Source organism: Sciurus vulgaris (assembly GCF_902686455.1).
Source record: "Sciurus vulgaris genome assembly, chromosome: 10".
Classification (NCBI taxonomy): Eukaryota; Metazoa; Chordata; class Mammalia; order Rodentia; family Sciuridae; genus Sciurus; species Sciurus vulgaris.
The window spans coordinates 6,742,057-6,756,498 of record NC_136470.1 but is presented as its reverse complement, the minus strand read 5'-3'; positions in this window follow the sequence as shown (position 1 = coordinate 6,756,498).

Genomic DNA, 14,442 nt, shown 5'->3' with positions numbered 1-14,442 from the left:
TGTTGCAAAGAGGGGAGAGCAATTCTGGCCAAGTTTAAGTAACTCAAGAGAGAAAAAAGACAGAGACTGAATTTTCAATTCAGAGAGGGGACATACTGGAAGATTCCAGTCAATGAAGGAAACTGTCAGCATGTCAGATTTGGAGAAGGGAGGACCAGGGAAGTCCTTGGAGCCAGAGTGGAGGTGTGTGGACGCTCTGCTGTTACTATGACTGCCCCCACTAGTCTTGAGTTTCATCTCGCCTTCTCACATTTCAAATTGTGATGGATAAAAAGACATGGCCTCTTTTGGGTCATGGACCTCTCTCTGATTTGAAGTGCTGTAACTGGGACAAGTCTTATGGATTAGACAGGGTCTCTAGAGAAACCAAACCAGGGGAGAGAGGGGAGAGAAGTGTGTGTGTGAGAAGTTTTAAGGAATGGGCTTCCCTAATTGTAGGGCCCGACAAATCCAGTATCTACAGAGCAGGCTGGCAGGCTGGAGACCCAGGGAAGAATGAATGCAACTGTCTGAAGGCATCTGCTGCAGGTTTCCCTCTTCCTGTGGGAACCTCTGTCTTTTTTCACTTAAGGCCTTCAACTGATTGGAGGAGGCCTGCCCCATACTTTGAAAGATAATCTGCTTTACTCAAAGTCCACTGCTTTAAGTTTAATCTCATCTAAAACCTACCTTCACAGCAACATTTAGACAGGGGTTGATGAAATATCTGGATACAGTGGCCTAGCCAAGTTGACCTATATGGTTGACCATCTCATCTTTTTTTTTTTTTTTTTTTTTTGTGGGGGGCTGTTCCAGGGATTAAGCTCAGACACACTTTACCACTGAGCCACATCCCAGGGCCCTATTTTGTATTTTATTTAGAGACAGTGTCTCGATGAGCTGCTTAGCGCCTCGCTTTTGCTGAGGCTGGCTAGGAACTTGAGATCCTCCTGCCTCAGCCTCCCGAGCCGCTGGGATGACAGGGTGCGCCACCGTGCATGGCTGACCATTCCATCTGTGGCAGGCACCACCCCAAGGTTCTAATTCCATGGGTCAGGGGCTCCACCCCAGAAAGGAACCTCTTTATGAACCTGAAAAACAGTCCATCAAGACCACCATGCGACTGCAGTCTACCTCTGAGATGAGAGTGCAGGACCCTTGGGCTGTTCTTATATGGATGAGAAAATGATCATGAAAGCAAAACTGCTGAGTAAACAGGTGTTGTGCCAGTCAGCTCTCTATTACTGTAACAGACGCCTGAGGAGAATCAACTTATGGAGAAGAAAGTTATATCCGGCTCACAGTTCTGGAGGCTTCTGTCCCCTCTTCCTTGGGCTCTGGTGGCACATCACGGTGCAAGTGCTTGGTGGAGCAAAGCCATACACTTCATGGCCAGGATGCAGAAGAGGAAGAGGACAGTCTGGAGTCCCACAATCCCCTCGAGGACACACCCTCCATGGCCCCACCTCTTAAAGGTTCCATGCCCCCACTAGTGCGGCAGACTGGGGACCAAGCCTTTGGGGCGATGTTCCCGATCCAAACCACAGCAAGAAGTATGCATATGTAGGTTCGGCTTTATATGTTTTAAATTAAAATTCAAGTAAAGTTGGTAAACTCTGAAATCTAGATTTTGTGCTTGTTACTGTAAACAAGCGATTTCTTCGCTAAGACACCAAGGAACCCCAAACCCCTCCAGGATTTAAAGTGTGGTCGGGAGTTCCTCAGGGCATGGTTTGCGGTTGAAATGAAGAACGAAGCCGAGGTCATTCGAATCTGGCGAGACCAGCACTGCAGAAACACATGGAGTCGGGGTGTCCCGGTCCCGATCCGCAGACCCACTCCCTGAAGGACAGAGAGGGAAGGGACGTCAGAAAGAGACCCTCCAGGCTGAGCCCCTGGGTTTCTAGCCAAACAGAGCAGAGAGGCCCACTTCCCTGAGGCTGTCCTAGCCTCGCCTGAGGCTGTCCTAGCCTCGCCTGACGCAGCTGCATGGCCAGGCGCGCCACTAGGATCCCATAAGACTATTAGAAGCGGGGAGTCTCCCAGGTTGGGGCGCCCTCTGTTGTCAGCCCTGGCTTCCTCCAGGGGAGAAGGGGACCTTAGCCCTTGTTGACTTGTTTTCAATCGGGATCAGTGGAGACCTCCACTCCCGCCGCCTGCCCTGGCCCTCCCTCCGTCCTTGCTGGGGTCACATCGGCAGAACCCAGGCTGGCGTCCTCAGCGCCCTTCTGCTCAGTGTTCAGGATCATGTCTGAGGGGCTGCGCCAGGCCCAGCGTCCTCGTTCCCCAGCACCGAAGCCCCAGCCAGACAGTTGTCAAGGCAACCGAAAAGGCACCCGGAGAACCGCGCAAAGGCCTCTCTGGCTGCTCAGCGTCTGTGCGCTGCTGGGGCTCCAGCTTAATTTGGGGGCTTGGCAGAAAGATCTCCTTTACGGCTAATTATAAAATGTACCAGTGTTATTAGGCTGGGTGATAGATGATTGCCTGCTAAATGTGATGTGAAAAATTGAGGCAGTTCTCAAAGTGGAGGTCCTTAAATTAAGAGAGCCTGGAAGATGGATGGCTCATTTTTGCCATTCGGAATAGCCTGCGTGCAGCCTCTAAGTGCGCGCGCGCTCGCCCACGCGCTTCCAGACTCAAATGTATCCGAGTCCGGTCACACTTCGCGCTTTCCAAAGTGTTTAAGACAAGGTAGGAGGTTCTCTGCCCAGAGATACCTGTGACCGCCTGTGAAATCACTGTCCAGGTCCAGAGCTGTACAGTTACTCTTGGCAGGTGGGAGTGTAAGATTAGGATTTGAGGCTGGATTCAGATGGTCAGCTCCTCCTTATTCATTCATCCATTTCTTCACTGCTATTGCTGTCGTTTCACATACTCGTTTGTTAACGAACTCTAAATGAATGCTACATGTTAGTTTAATAAAGCACATGGTGACCAGGGCTCAAAGGGGCCAGGGGAACACCTTGAGACTCCATCTACCTTCTCCATCAACACGTTCTGTTAAAACAAAATGTCTTAGATTACCTTTATGTGAAAGGTGGATCCAAAGCCTTGTGTCCAGCCCTGCCCTGAGCGGACGCAGAACAGATGTAGCTGCTGAATTATCCCACCTACAGATCCACCCTTCTGCGAGTCCAGCTAGATGGGATTAGATATCTATCTTTAGGCTCTCGCCCTAGGGAAGGAAACTGAATCTCTTTTAGAAGAGGAGCTTCCATCTACCTGAGGGAGTGGAGCCATCCCTTCACTGGGGCTGATCTCCTAGAAGATGAAGAAGTCTCACAAGCTGATTATGCGTCAACCTCTAAGGTACATCATATTTACTCAGATGTATTAAAACAACACGCCCCCTCTGGGCGAGCCATTCCTGGGATTGCATCTTGAACCCTGAGTGTATTTTAACGGCAAAGGGATGGGAAAGGTAATTATCTGGCAAATAGACCTGTCAACCAGGCTTGTTTGAATAACTTAAACCAATAAACCAGGTTTTCCATTTCTTCTACAGCCTTTGAGGGCATGGTTAGTTTTCTTTATAGCATTTCCACATGAGTTGAAACGGGTCCTACATGTAGATGTTCAGGACATCAAAGCTGGTGCTTCATGAAAGGACAGAGTCTGTCTAACTCTTGAATCAAGTTCCTTTTGATTTCATTTCTGTCTCTGGTTTGGAAGTCACAGGGGGCTGTGAGATGGAAGAATGGTCCAAAATAAGAAAGGGAATAAACGAAATGGCCGGGACTTGTTTCAGAATAGCTGGCTTCTCGCAGAGTTCCAGCACGGCAAGTCTTTGCACTCGTGCGTTTCCACTGTGTTCTGGGTGTCATGGAATTTTCTTTGAGGGGACGTAGGGAATAGAGGAACAGAACTCAAACAAGGAGGTGCCTGGTTCCCATCCTAAGGATCCTCTGGGATTCTAATAGAGTCTGAAGGTGAAAAGTTAGGGCTGCTGAGAGCCCAGATCAATGCACGCACAATCTCCCTGGAACCCGCAGGAGGGTGCTGCTCTCTCTGCCCAGAGGGGTTGGAAAGTTCCTCAGAGGAGGAGCCAGTTGAGTTCAGTCCTGAAAGACACGTAGGAGTTCATCATATAGAGAGATGAGAAATGAAATGGGCAGAGCTTTCGTGGCAATGTACCTGTGGGTGCAAAGACCAGCACGCTGCACACGGGACTGGAGAGGTTCTTTCCTGTCCCTGGGGCGCAAGCTGCATGCCTGGGAAGGAAGGAAGGAGGCGAAGAAAGGCAGGCCAGGAGGGCAGCCTGGTCACAGGATCGGACTGAGAGTTAAAGGTGGAAACAGGCTGAGGGAGTAAGACACAGCTCAAGAGAGATCTAAGAACCTGAACAGCAGGGGAGAGGGATGGAGATGAATGGAGACCACTGGAGAAGAAGGGACGGGAGAGAGAAGCGGAACCGGGAGGGAGAACCTCGGCAGGGCCGAGGTGATCTGTTCAGTCCAGAGTAACCTGGAAGTGTGGATCTGCAGCCCAGAAGACAGATGACGGATGGAGGTACAGCCCAGGGTGCTGCGTCCTAATGAGACCCAAGGTTCATGGCCAACCAGTCACTGAGTTCAGGTCTTCGGTTCCCTGGGATTGTGCGTAGATCCGAGAGGGGTGCTTACCTTCATCTCCTGGGGAATGAGTCAGGAGCTCTCACCAGCTCCTCAAGTGATCCTTAACCCTCTGAGGATTAATGATGAACACAGCCCAAGAGGTTGGGTTGTGGGAAACAGACTGGTTGAGGCAGCAAGCAGCACTCAACAAGAGGAGAACTCCAAACTTTTACAAAAACTCCAAATTCTGAGCCCTGATCCACAGTTTCTCACTGTATTAATAGGTTATTTGACGTCACCTTAGACCCATCCTATCATTGGAGTTTATTCCTCTTTTTGAAAAAAATCGCACTAATCTATTTTGCCAAAGGCCTTGGGCAATCTCTAACATAAACCAGGCTCACAGAAAGAGAAGAAGAAGCTGCTCTGTTCACAGGCATCTGTTACGTGAGTACCTGAGGGAGAAGTCAGACTCTTCGGGCAGTTATTGGCAATCATGGTGATTAGCTTCCTGGAGAGAGGCTGAGAGAGGGAGCAGAAGTGACCCTTCCCTGGGCATTGGTTTCTTACCGTAGTGTTTTTCTAATTTCATTTCACAACCAGGTCTGGTTTTGCCAGCACAGTTGGAAAATGGGGAAATGGAATATAAAACACCAGCAAAAAGCACTGTGGCAGAGGAGGGTCTGTCTGCAGGGTGTTAGGCTGATGAGCTGCAGCTGCTGGCAAGGGAGGAGGCCACTCAAAGCCCTCTCCGTAGCCTGGGGGTTCAGCATGGCTCTTCCCAGCCTCATCCGAGTCCCTCTTTCATCTTTCCATGACATCTGCTTCAGTATATTGTTATGAGAATCAATGGAAATAACATTAATAGAGAGCTTGAAAACTCTAAAATGCTTGCCAAGTAATCATCTTAAAAATGCGATTTGGCAACATAGTTAAAGCCACAGGAATGTTCACTGGTCTGCCATCACCACTGACAGTGTACGTGACATTCACTGTTCCTGCTGGTGCCACAGCTCACGGACCCTTTGGCTAGTAAGTTAGCACACAAAGCTAACATGCTCAGACAGTAGGACCTGCTGTCAATACACGCCGTCACCTTCCTCCTAACCCAGGGTGGGTAGGATGTCCCCCGAGACGGCGCTGATGGATGACGGAGCGACAGGGTGGAATGTGCACGGTGCCGGGGCGTGCTGCAGTTGGTTAGAAAGCACATGGACTGCTGGGTAGACTTCTGGGTGCGGCTGAAGCGAGGCTGAATTGGCTGCAGGTTGGCGGCCTGGTTAGGCCTCTCCAGCACTGTGGTCAATCTAGCAGCCAGGAAGTCTGTCTCCAGAGCAATGCAGACCCAAAGGTCTGTCAGGATTTTCCAGCATTGTCTCATAACTGAAGAGTCAACAGATTCTGTACGTTAAAGGCATCTACTATTGAAAGAATGGACATTTTTTTAAGCTGTCTGTTTTATCTCAACTCCCTAAGGTTTCCCTCCCAGTAATGGGAACAAAGCCCTTAAAGCTGTTCCAGGAAACAGCCCCAAACAGAGAGTAAAAGAGTAAATTGAGTCTGATAGCCAGATAGTGCTCAAACAGTAGGATTACCAGAAACTATTGACCAGAATCTACGCCCTGTTGTAAAACATTGTGAAACATGTTGTCAGCAAACCCAGACCCCCTTTGAAATTTCCTGGCAGCCTTGTTCCCCCTTTTCCCCCTTTCATGTGTGACCCCTCCCGATGTGTGGTTTCTGCCTTTATAAACCTACAAGATTTTCTGCTAGGGACTCGACTCCTCGAGTTGGGTCCCAGCGCGCTGGAATAAACACCTCTTGCGGTTTGCATCAAGTGACGCCTCCTGCGGTTGATTGGGGTTGCCGTCCATCCATGGGACAGAGTTGGGGTTTCCTTTTTGGGGGCCTTACACTATCACCCTCAGAGCTGATTTGAGAAGTTTGGGCACATAGTTTATAACCCAGATTCTCAGCCCAAGTCCAATGAGATTTGATTTCAAGAAATGGGTTTTGATGCATAGAACTGATAACAGAGCTGATGGGGCCACATGTAAAGAGTTTTTGATGAAAGCGGGTCCCTGGCATCTACATTTCCAGGACGAAGTTGAAGAAAGCGATTAAGGTGTCTGACACAGCCAGGGGCAATTTAACTTTAAGCAAAGTATGTGTAAATGATTTCTAAGCAATCCATTTTAAAGAGAGCTGTTGGAAACATGCTAGAAGGGAAAACTGAAAGGATTCCTTCAAGTGGGTTTTTAGAAAAGTGGATTTAATCAGTTGTCTCAATGAACAGGTGGAATTAAATAAAATGTTAGGCAGAATGATTGGGAGAAAACCATCACTTCACTGTTGTGAAGGCAGGTGAGGGTGTTCTTATGACACAGGAAAAAGACAGCAGCCAGTAAAGATGCACCAAGACCAATGCGGGGTGCGGACTGACATGATGGTGTCCCCCCAGGTTCCTGTGCTGAAATCATAAAACCGATGTGAAGGTATTAGGAGGTGGGGCCTTTGGAGGTTTCTAGGTCAGAGACGGGGGTCCTCATGAGTGGGGTGAAGCCCTTCATGAAGACCCCCCAGAGGCCTCTCCCCTCTTTCCACCAAGTGAGATGACAATGAGAAGATGGCGTCTACAGCCTGGAAGAGATTGAAACCAGGGCCTGGCACTGTTGGCATCCCGACCTTGAACTTCAAGGCTCCAGAACTGTGAGAAATAAGTTGCTGCTGTTAGTTATAACAGTTCCGACTGAGTAGGGCTGGAGTCAGGCGCTCAGTTCTCTGGTCCTGGCCCTGGCGTTCAGTGCTACCTGGGCACGGCATGCCCGGGGGTTGCTCCGGATCCCTCCTCTAGAGGAGGGCAAGAACCCTAACTCCTACCCAGCTTGCGAGGTCAGAGTTTGAAGACAAAATGACATCATCGCTTGAGAGCAGTTTTTAAACTTACATAAATTATTTGTTTTGGTATCATCTTGAAATTTAAAAAATACGTATGTTGAAATTTTCTCTTCTTATTACCACTACCTCCAATACTTACAGAAACAATGTTTATGAATGTTTTGGTTCAGAGTTTCAAAGGCAGATGCAGGGAGAATACTTATTCAACCATAAGGGGTGTCAAGTGAAGTTGGAAAATCTCTTGGCTTACTGGAGTCTAGGTCCTTGGCTGTGAACATCAAACAGTGACACCACATAGGAAGGTGTTTTATAAACTCTAATGCTCAATGCAAATGTCATCCGCTTGTGTCAACTCCTCACTTACTAAAGCCTGCTTTTCTAATCTTTTTTCTGCTTGTATACTTTTTCTCTAGTAACTTCAAAATAAAATAGAACTCATCGTTCCTGATGTTAGATACTCCCTGAGAGCTTTGGGAGACTTTTTCCTGTGTCTTTATGGGCAGATCTGTGTTGCCTGCCTGACTCCAAAACACCTAACTGGTTACCAAGTCATTCATCTCAGGAGCTTGCATGTCACCTCCTTTCACCTTTTGCATTAACTTGACCTTGAAAATATCAGGCCCAACCCCAACTAAGCCAAATACAGTATCCAAGTTTGCATCCCTTAAGTGATGTCTTGTGGTTGGACATATACCTCAAGATTCTCATACTGATCTCAGGGTCCCTGGACAGGTGTTGAGGAAGCAGTTCATCAGTTGCTGTAACTTATCATATTTAGAAAATGTGTTAAGAAGTGTTCCCTCATACACATATGATCTCACTTCACTGTACTTACCTTAAGAAGAAAGGAATGCCTATAACCAGGCATTGGTACAGGTGTCATTTCGTCCCTTCTGTAAAGTGAGAAAACCAACAGCATTTAATAGAGGTCAAGTCCAAGTCCAATATTTCTTGACTACAAAGCCAAAGGATTAAAACTGTTCATTTCTGTTCACACCCGTATCTTTTTCTTGCAAGACTTTCTCCTTGTCTTTGGTTTGATCAAATCTGAATATGATATACCTAATTTTTGTTTTATTTGTAACTTACATTCTTTGTGATCTCTGGGCTTCCTGGATCTGTGGTTGGGGTTCTTTCATTACTCTTGGAACGTTTTCAGTAATCATGACTTCAAGTATTTCCCCTGCTGCATTCCCTGTTTCTTCTTAAGTTTATATTCTCATCACACATATATTACATCTTTTGAAATCGTCCCACAGCTTTGAATGTTCCGTTTTGCTTCTACCATTCGTTTTTGTCTTAGCATTTCAGTTCGGAAAGATTTCTGACTTCTCTTCAAATTAAACAGTTCTTTCCTGGGACGTGCAATATCCACTTGTAAACCCATCAGAGGCATCCTTCTCTTCTATGGCTGTTTTATTTTCCAGCATTTCCTTCTGCTGCCTCTGTAGAGTCTTACTCTCTCTATTGTTATTGTGCATCTGTTCTTTCCTGATGTCCACTTTTCCCATTAGTTCCCTTAGCATAGTAATCATGGGTACTTTGAATTTCCTAATAATTACGACTTGGGTCTCAGACCTGAGTCTAGGTCTGATATTGTCTCCTAGACCTTTTTCCTTGTCTTTTGGCATGTGTTGTGATTTTTGTTGAAAGTCAGATTTGTTGAATTGGTAATAGGAACTGTAGCTAGTTCATTAGCATGAAGGTTGATGGTCAGCTGGGTGAGTTTGTCTGTATTCACTGTTTGCTAAAGTTCTAGGTGCAAGGAGGTTCCTCTGCGTCCTTGTTTTAGTCTTACCTTTTGACTTTGGGCTTCTCTACGTCCTCTTCAGACAGCATTTGCTCCAGCTCTTCAGCTCTACTCTGCTGTTACTACACTGGATCTAATTGGATGTGCTCCTGACCTGCGGGGCAGGTGGAACGTTCTGTAACTGCATGGATGAATCTCATTCTTGAGCAGATCCACGTCTCTGGGCTGTGACCTTCACAAACGTTTCCATTGGTGCCACTACCTGCAGCCTGGATTCCCACTGGCTGGATTAAGCCTCCTGTCCGCACAAAAAAGAAATGGACAAAAGATGGAAAAATGAAGAGTGAGCTTTATGAAGTTTGATTAAAGTAGCGCTTCCCCCCACTGGCCCTATAGAAACAGGATTTACAGAAACCAAAGCAGAGGATACACATAGTTGTCCTAAAGAGAGGCATAATGGGACAAAAGGCAGGAAATTCACAGGTTTCGCCTCTTTCCCAGTCCTTGAAGCCTCGAATCAGTCAAAAGGCTATTTTGAAGCCACATGGTTAGCTCTTGACGTGGGATGGGGGGTCCCTACTCTTAGCAAGGCCTTCTGTTTCTATCTAATTTTTTTTTTTTTTTTTTGTATTTGCATTCTTTTCTACCCCGAGGGACTGATTATTTCTATGAACTTGTGTATATACATACATACATATGTATATACATTTTTCTTTTCTCCTTAGTGTGTTGTCTCCCTAAGGAGGGTGGAAACTGGTCCCTTTATGTTATTACTTGACTCCTGTAGATTTTTATAAAGGGGAAAAATGTCAAAAAATAAAAAGAGAAAAGAAAAGAAAACAGCAGCAGTGAAAATGTCACAAAACAAAGCAGACAACACTCCCTTGTCTCCTTTCTGCCTTGTCGCTGAGGTATTTGGGGACGGCATCAGGAAAGTGTGTCTCGGATCTGCCCTCGCCTCCACCACCCGCCCACCCCGTCTGAGACAGTGTCAGGGAAAGAACTGAGACACTGCGCTCTTCTTGTTCATTGTTTGGAACGATGAGGAAGAACTGGACGAGACAGCAGAGGAGGGAAGGGGCACAGCCAGAGTCAGGAATCCAGAGTGGAACAGGGAAATTTCAGTGCCAGCCTTCAGATTCTTCAGCATGAGTCATCTGAGGATAGCTTCAAAAGCGATATTTTTGTTTTGTTTGTCTGAAATGTTATATGGATTTTGTCGTGGGCTTGGTTATGTTGGAGGCTGAGCTGTGAGAGTAGGAAGGGACCACACAGTCCATCCAGCTGAACATCTTCAAGCTGTGCGGGAATTCTGAGTCCCCAGGTCGAGGTCCGTGACCTCCTCCTCCCCCTGGACACCCCCACCCCCGGGGCTCATGAATCCCAAACCACTTCATTCACAACTCTTAGCCAGTCCTTTCTCCTGAACACTAACCCTCTTAAGCCAAGAATTGGTCTTAATTACTGCACAAAACAAATATACTTGACAGTTCAGCAATTAACCAAAATATAAATTTCTTATAGTTTTTCTGAGAAGAAATCTTAGGTAAAATTTGATGATGTAGTCTTTTATTTTTATTTTTCAAAAAAATATGAACAAAGTGACTAGCCTCAGTGATTTAAGGAGTTTAGTAAATGGCCCTACAGATAAGGTTGAGCTGAAAGAAGTTTGGAACATATCACATAGAAACGTCTTTACTTTTCAGGAAGGACTAAAGGCACGCAGGTCCCCGTGGGCATTCAGGGCAGGAATCTGTACCCTAATTTGTGGATGTTAAGAATATTTTCTCATCTAGAGTGGAGACAGTGGTGGATTATGTTAAAAAAGGCATTTTATGCTCCAGCCATTAAAATACACACACAAATGAGCTCCTGCCTTATGCAAGGGGTGTGTGTTCCAAGAGTCCCAGCAGGTGACTGAAACCAGAGAGCACCAAACCCTGGGCATGCTAGACTCCCCATATATGCCCATCTGTGACACAGTTTAATTTATGAATTAGGCACAGGAAGAGATTAACAACAATAATGAATGATAAAGCAGAACAATTATAGCAATGTACTATAATACGTTATGTGAACGCGGTATCTTTCTCGCCTCTCTTTATTCTGCACTTAATCTGCCTTTGTGTGTGTGCGTGCTATGATGTGACATGATATTTAAAGGAAACACTGAGAGCTTCTCCTTGGCAGATCTGAATTGTCAGCATCATTACTCTTGTCACTTGTGACTGTTATTCAGCAAAATAAGGATTGTTTGAACACAAGCATCAGGATGTCATGAAATTAATCTGATAACCAAAACTAAATGACTAGTGGGAGGGTAGCATATACAGCACGGACACAGGGGTGGTTCGCATCCTGAGCTGAAGGAGCAGAACAGTAGGAGATTTCATCATGTTCTTCATAATGGTATGCAATTTAGAACTTATTTCTGGAATATTCCATTTACTATTGTACTGTGGTTGAGGGTGGGTAACTAAAACCATGGAAAGTGAAACTGAGTAAGAAAGAGATTAGGGTAAATGTAGAGAGAACATATTGCACTAAACATTAGAGAGAGTGAGTGTCACACTGAATTGTGGTAGGTGAGATGGAAACAGTTATCTGAATGTTCCTTTTCTTAGACAGTCATTGGACCCCGAGATAGAAGAACTTGGCGGGGAAAGGCCTGGAGACATTATTGATTGGTATGGATCATGATTTTAGGCAGCTGTTCTAGCCTCAGCTAAGTACGGCCCCCTGGGGCAACGGCAGGCTGCTTAGAGGAGGCAGGCAGGGGAGAGGAAGGCTTGTTGGGGTGAGGGTCAGGGAGGAAGCTGCCCTGGCTCCCATCTCCTCCAGCTGGAGCCAAACCTGAGGCAAATAGCAGCAGTGAGCTGGGGCTCCAGTGGGCAGCAGGGAGCTGAGGGGAGAGTCCGCTGCCTGTCTGGACGGCAGCGCCTGAACTCTGCACACAAGAAGACGCAGGTTCAGATGGCGTACCAGAGATTCCACATCCACAGCCACAGAGGCAAAGAGGGCAAGACTGGCCTGCAGTGGACGTCACTGGTGATCAACTTCAGGAGTGGCAGGAGGCAGCCTGTCACAAGGATTCCAGAATCTTTGAGCTTATTTATTTATTTATTTATTTATTTTATTAAAAATCATAAATTTACATAGGGCAATGTTGTTTGATTTATTCTGCTATTTTTCCCTTCCCCCCACCCCTCCCACCCTTCTTTTCCCTCTATACAGTCCTTCCTCCCTCCATTCTTACCACCCTCCTTATCCCTAACCCTAAACCTAACCCTAACCCTAAAGCTATCCCCTCCTACCCCCCATTATATGTCCTCATCTGCTTATCAGTGAAATCATTCGTCCTTTAGTTTTTTGAGATTGGCTTATCTCACTTAGCATGATATTCTCCAATTTCATCCATTTGCCTGCAAATGCCATAATTTTATCATTCTTCATGGCAGAGTAATATTCCATTGTATAATATATGCCACAGTTTCTTTATCCATTCATCAACTGAAGGGCATCTAGGTTGGTTCCACAATCTGGCTATGGTGAATTGAGCAGCTATGAACATTGATGTGGCTGTATCTCTGTAGTATGCTGATTTTAATCCTTTGGAAAGCTTGGAATGGAACCACCATTTGACCCAGCTATCCCACTCCTTGAGCTTATTTATTTTTAAAAACTAAATATTGAGTCCATTTAGTTAAAATGTTAAGTGTGGCATGAATAATAATTTTCTAATGATGATTCAAATTTAAAATCCTATTTGTCAAAGAGGATGCCTAAAAGAATATTTGAGAAAAATAAAGATTATGTGACTGAAGACAGTAATTATTTTCTAAGAAAAAACATGTTCCACTCACCTATAACAGCTGTCTCCATAGAAATTTCTTTCCTAGAACTCTTACTCCCTTACCCTCACCTTCGACTGGACAAGGCAAAAGCAGTGTTTCTTACCAACCATTTGCTTTCATAAAGGGTCATGTAGACATTTCAGAAGCAATTCTGTAACACAATCTAACTGAATTCCATTGAGCTGGGTTTTTCTTTTCTTTTTTATTGTATACATTTAGGGCGTGCAATAGGCTGTTTTGGTATACAGAAGGAAATGATTACTGCAGGTAAGTACTAGTGTGTCACGTAGTTACTTTTCCTGTGGTAGAGTGTCTGCACAGGCTCACTAGCCTTTGTCCCCGACACTTTGTCCCCTGGATTTGTTCATCCTGTAGAACTGAAACTGCAGCCTTTGCCCTGCATCTCCCCAGCCCGTCCAGCCCCCAGCCCTTGCCTCCCCTCTTCTCTGGTTCCGCGCATTTGACCTTATTTTAGAGTCTACTCGTGAGAGAGGCCACATGGTCTTTCTTCCTGGGTCTGGCTTATTCACTCAGCACAATGTCCCCCAGTTGTGTCCATAGTGTTGCAAATGGCAGGATCTAAAATAAAGTTAAAATGAAGTTAATATTACATTTTTTCAAGCCGAGGGACCTCCGCCCACATCCTCCATAAGCACTCAGTCACCTCCACACATTGGCTGTGGCGGCCGTTGCTGCGGCGAGCATGGAACTGCACCACTCTACAGGGTGCGGATCCATTTCCTTGGGAAGAACCCTCCAGAGAGGGTTTTTGAGAATTCGCCATATTGTTTTCCATAGGAGCCATATGGATGTACATCTCCACCAGCAATTCACACAGGTCCCTTTTTTCCACACCCTTGTCATGATGGCCGTCATAACAGATGTGAGCTGACAGCTCACTGTGGTTTTGAATTGCATTTTCCTCATAATTAGTGATGTTAAGTATCTTTTCATAAACCTGAGGCCATTTTAAAGTCATCATTGGAGGTCTGTTCAGGTCATTTTCTCCGTTTTTATTTGCATTACTGTTATTGTTATTATTGTGCTCATGTGTTGTGTGAGTTCATTATGTTTTGAAAGCTTATCAGGCATAAGATTCAGAAACCTGGTTCACAAATGTCTTCTCCCTGCCCACAGGCTGCCGTTTCCTTCTGCTCTTTCCTTTCTTTGCTGTGCAGAAGCCTTTTCAGTTTGATGTAGTCCCACTTGTTTATTTCTGCTTTTGTTGTCTATGCCATTGAGCTGTTTTTAAAATGAGATTTCTCCATCTTAGAATGTTCAAAAGCAGCTTACCTCCTTCATAGGCAGACGGAAAGCAAAGTTCTCGATGTTTTATTTGCAGGAACATTTCTTGATTTCCAATATATTTAAGGAAAAGAGTTCTATGCATATTTTATCTTATTGCATA